The following is a 6,000-nucleotide window of genomic DNA, read 5'->3' on the forward strand; positions in this document are numbered from 1 at the left end:
AACTATCCATTGTTCCACCCACGTTGTTCCACCCACGTTGTTTGTCTAACTATCCATAATGGAATAGTTAAATAGTGGAGCTCCTCTTAAGTTATACCTTATGTGGGACTAAAGATCATATTTCATTCACTCATAAGAAAATGAGCCTCTTAGAGCGTCCACAGTGGTACGATCAAAACCAAAGATCAAAGACCAAAACAAACGATCAAATTTGAGTTTAGTCTGTAGTGTCACGTTAAGGCAGTGGAGTATATTTAGTCGGGCGGATGTATAATCCACGCTTGCATGTGGAGCGTTGGTATAATCTTCGTTTGGGCCGGGCGGAGATATAATTAACGCTGCTTGTGGGGCGTTGATAAAGAATACGCTTGTTGTGGGGCGTACATATATTTCACGCTCGGAGAAGGGGCGTTTGTATAATCTACGCCTGGTGTGGCGAACGTATAATCAACGCCTGAATGAAGCGTTTATATAATCAACGCCTGACGTGGGGCGGACGTATAATCAACGCCTGAATGAAGCGTACGTATAATCAACGCCTGACGTGGGGCGGACGTATAATCAACGTCTGTATCAGGCGTACGTATAATCAACGCCTGACGTGGGGCGGACGTATAATCAACGCCTGTATCAGGCGTACGTATAATCAACGCCTGTTTTGAGGCGTAAGTATAATCAACGCCTGTTTGAGGCGAACGTATAATCAACGCCTGACGTGGGGCGTACGTATAATCAACGCCTCCTCTTCTCTCAGGCGTACGTATAATCAACGCTTGGTTTGAAGGCGTACGTATAGTGTTGGACTTCCATTAACACACGTATCTAGCACGTGTGGCATTAAAGCCCGGCCAATCTCTAACCACCACGTATAGCCCACGTGTTCACTTTCCCTTTACCCTAATCTTCTCCGTCTTCTTCTTTTCTTTTCTACCTCCTCTTTGTTTCTTTGTTTCTACCGCCCACAAACACAACATAGCTTCTTAACAAAAACATCACAGTGAAGAGCAGTAAAAGAAAAGAAAAAACCAATATACTTGATGAACCCGGGTTAAAAAAGAGGTATGTTTTTTTTTCTTAATCTCTTTTGTTTTATCCATATTGTTTGTATAATTTATTTAGGGTTTTATTTGTTAAAATTAGTTTATCTAAAGTTTGGTTTTAACGAACAAATAAGAATATGAAATTGGTTAAATTTAATTGGGTATGTGTGTTTTATGTTTTTATAGAGATTAATATGTATGTGAAAAAAACCATATTTGATGATTATGTAAATTTGGTTGAATTTTTTTTTAAAATAGTTAGAGCTTAAAAAAATTTGAGATTAATATTTGTGGGTATGTGTGTTTTATGTTTTTATAGAGATTAATATGTATGTGAAAAAATTGGGTATGTGTGTTTTATGTTTTTATAGAGATTAATATTTATTAGAGCTTCCACAGTGGTTGTAAAAATTTATTTGTGGGTATTGTAAAAATTTGATTTGTGGGTATTGTAAATTTTTATTTGATTTATAATCTATTCATTAAAATTTATTAGAGCTTCCACAGTGGTATTGTAAAAATTTGATTTATTATTTTTGGGTACTGTAAAAATCCGTGGTTATGTAGATTATGTGGGAAATAGTTCTCACCCTTCAACTGTTTCAATCAACCTATTTCAATTGAGAGCTTCCTTTTATTGTTTTTCTTCATGTTGTCTGTTGGTAATTAATTTTAGTGAATATGGTTATCAATAATTGTAGTTATGTAAATTATTGGATTAATTTTAAATTATTGTAAATTATTGTAGTTATGTAAATTATTGGATTAATTATTGGTTTTCTGCATGTTGTATGTGAATATGGTTACCAATAATTGAATTTGTATTGTTTTTTATTGAATTTTGAGGTGATTAATTTTAGTTATGTAAATTGTAGTTATGTAAATTTTGGGAGTTACATATGTAGAAGAGCTAATTGCGTGAGTATGGAATTAAGGTTTGAACTATTCCAAAAAGTAGAAATTTAATTCAAATCAACGGAAGTAAATTTAAAATCCAAAAATTACATAATAATAATGCTAATTGTTCAGATACTAAGAAATTTAAAAACATAATAATACTAATAATACTACTAATCACTAAATAGGAGAAATAATTAAGGTTTGAACTATTCCGCCTTTGTGTTAAGATTGGTTTCTTTTATTCCGAACTATGTCCGCCCTGCGAAGTCGGAAGTACTCTTGTTGTACAGGTTCCATTTTTTCAAGATCCATCATAATGATGCGAAATTCTTCGTCTTCAGCTTGCTTGGCTATTTTTGCAGCATGTTCAGCTTGTTTTGCTGCAAACTCTGCTGCTCTTTGTTCCATCTTGAATCTTGATTGTGCTTGGTAATGAGTATTGAAATTTTGTTGTTCTTTAATAATTATTCCCATCAATTCCTCTTGGTGACTGGATTTCTCTCTCCCTGTTTTCTTCAATCTTTTTGCTGCTTTTTTCCCCATCTTACGAAGATATGTGTTCTCTATGTCTCCCCCATCTGTATCGTTACCGGTCTCACCTTGAGTTGTTGTTTGCGGTCCTTCATCATCTTCCTCGTTATTCTCATAAGTGTCCAAATCATGCGTCGTATCGAATACAAAAGTCGATCGTCGATTATATTTTATATTTTCTAACACAACTTGGTAGCACTCTTCGTGCTTAAATTTTTTCCCATCGTTGCATTCCTTGAACCTCTTGTTAACTTCTTCAAGCTGTTAATGTTTTTAAAAACACTTAAGTACATGGGCGCTTATTAAATATTAGAAAACAATGGTTGGAAAAATCAAGAATGCTTACCTTCTTTTCAGGACCCCATCCAGTATGATATTCACCTTCAACTTCTGCCTCTTTTGCCGAAAATAACGCCACATCTTTACTTATTCCCTGATATCGTTTTTGCCAAGAACTCCAAGACCGCTCTGGATTATTAGGTAAATGAAGTTCAATATCATCCTTGATACGAGTCCACAACGTCGCCTCTGATTGATCAGCTCCAACACTAGAATCTTGAGATATAGATAAATGAATTTTACACATTGTTACATCTTCGATTGTCGTAAAATTTGGACCTCGTGCTACTCTTGGTGCCATTGTAAGCGAATCCGTGAAAATTTTCCAACTGATTTGAAAGCAGAAACAATATTTCTTCTTATTGGTGTGGATAGTTTGAAGTATTGGTCGTGGGAAAATGTCACAGGATCTCATGTGTATATATAGGTGTTTCTTACGAAAAACCCGAAATGTCTTCCAAACTTTCCAACGTTCCAAATTATCCAACGTTCCATTTTCTTCAACGTTCCATTTTCTTCAACGTTCCATTTTCTTCAACGGTCGAATTACCAACGGTATAAAAAAATTTCAAAATCAATTTTGTCTAAGTATTTTTTTTTTTAAACTCAAGCTTGGGGCGTTAACTATATAAACGCCTGCCGTGGGGCGTTAACTATATCAACGCCGGGATGGGGCGTTAATTATATCACCGTCTGGCATGGGGCGTTAATTATATCACCGCCTGTCTGGGGCGTTAACTATATAAACGCCTGGCGTGAGGCGTTAACTATATCAACGCCTGAATGGGGCGTACACTTTATCAACGCCTGGCGTGGGGCGTACACTTTATCAACGCCTGGCGTGGGGCGTTAAGAATATCAACGCCGGGCTGGGGCGTTTGTATAATCTTCGTCTGAATGGGGCGTTCATTTTATTAACGCCTGACGTGGGGCGTAAACTTTATCAACGTCCCAACGGGGGAACATTTTATCAACGCCTGAACCGAGCGTAACTTATATACACGCCTCTTTATGGGGCGGTGACTTTACTTACGTTTGACAACAGGCGTAGATTATATATACGCCCGATGCCAAACGGTGATTATACCTCCGCTCCACTATATATAGTTTTGGTCTTGGTCCCAGACCAAATATGGTCTGTAATTTGGTTTTGGTCCAGATTTTAGTCTTTACTCCGTCCCGTTGCGTCTCGTCCCTGGATCATAATTATAGGTTTAATCGTCCATTGCAGTTGCTCTTAGAGACTCAAAGGTCCTAAATTTCATTCCCACCAAGACTATCCAAAACACTAAAACTCATTTTCTCAATCATTTGTCTTTAATAGGGAAAATATTATGGATTTTTGCTTTACTCCATAGAGTCTTAGTTATCAATAATTTCGGAACCCATGTATTCATAAACATCATGGAGTTGGGTTGGCAGTTTAGGTATATGTACTGTTAGATGAAATATTCTTTTGGGGTAATTTGCATTACCTCCCCTGACAAAATTGCTAATTTGAGTTACCTCCCCCATAGAGATTAACTTAGCAAAACCTCCTCTAGTTATCTATTCGGTCCGTTTCACTGTTAGCTGAGTCAGCAGCATCATACACGTGGCAGAAAAATAAATAAAATAGTGAATTACCCAAAATATCCCCGTCTTCACGTGGTATTCTCTTTATTTTTCATCGGACTCTTCAGTTTGGGCGGATAACATCTCTCCAAATATTATCATGGCAAATCTATCAGATAAAAAATTCGGAATGGTTAGAGTTTTTATGGAATCAAATCTAATAGCAGCAACAGGGGATCTACTTGAATTGTTTTTGTATAGAACGGTTAGGGTTTTTATAGATTAGGTTACTGTAATTTGATTGATTCATACTCTAAATTCATTTCCAAAAGAGGGGTTTATGATTTTTGTCAACATTAGATTTTGAATTGTTGCGAGTCTTCTTTATTCCCCTTCTTCTTCGTCCCACACAACATCTGGCAGTAGTTAATTGTTATATTTGATCATGGGCACGTATGAATGGTGATTTGCGGTACTTGAAGTTGTCATAACTACTAATTTTGTGAGGTTAATTTGGGAGAGTAGACATCTGGTTCAATTGCAGTTTAAGTTTTGGCTCTCACATTCTATGGATACAAACAGCATGCGGAAAAGAAAATGAAGAGCTCGAACATTTGGTTTGCAGATGGTGGTGGTAGTGGTACTCAGCGAATTTAGATGCTGCTACTCAGATTGTAATTAGTATGAACCGGCAATTATAGAGAACAAATTTCTGGGTAAAAAGAATTTGGTTTCAAATTTTCAATATTAGTTGGCTTCGGAAGGAGAAGATGCCGCCGCTACTTTTGCAAGAGGTCTTTGTTTCATCATCTTATAGAAAGATGATACTAATGATGGTAAGACGGTGATATTGACTCTGGTTTGGGTTAGGATGGGTGAAATTAAGGAAGAATTGTTAATCGGACGTGTTGATCGTACGTTTGGTACGTTTTATTTGAGGGCATTTTTGGCATTAAAGTGGCACGTATTTGTTTTCTCCACACGTGTGCTGTTGATGACTCATCTTACTGTGAAACGGACCGAATAGATAATGAAAGGAGGTTTTGCTAATTTAATCTTGGTAGGGGAGCTAACTCAAATTAGTGATCTTGTCAGGGGAGGTAATGCAAATTACCCTTATTCTTTTTGAAATTAAAATTATAGTGGCATGGAATAGCAAACGGGAAATATATCTTCTTCTTTTTTAATATATATATATTTTTTTTATGTTAGCACAACATTATTACTCTGGCCAGATAATAAATTGAAATAACATGCTTATAAGTAAAAAAAATAATCAGGTAACTCATTATTTTTTTTGTCAAAATTTATTTGAATATCAAAATTATCACCCACGAAAATATGAAGCAAGACGAATGTAAACAATATCGTATTAGAGATAAAAACATCTAGTGCCGTTAAGCCCTAGTAAGGTACATTATGAGTTTCACGCATGCCTATCTAAGATATACATACGGATTCTTCAAGTGACTATGAAAAAGGAAAAAACAATATTTTCTTAACAATTGAAATTGGATGCACATATGCGTATTTTTCGTTAACCGACACCTAAGGAAGTGCAGACACGACCATGACTTAACCAAGATCGGCAGTGAAATGATGAATGATTATTTCACTGAGGGAGCTGGTTATACTA

This window comes from Papaver somniferum, chromosome 4 (genome assembly GCF_003573695.1).
Source record: "Papaver somniferum cultivar HN1 chromosome 4, ASM357369v1, whole genome shotgun sequence".
Taxonomy (NCBI): Eukaryota; Viridiplantae; Streptophyta; class Magnoliopsida; order Ranunculales; family Papaveraceae; genus Papaver; species Papaver somniferum.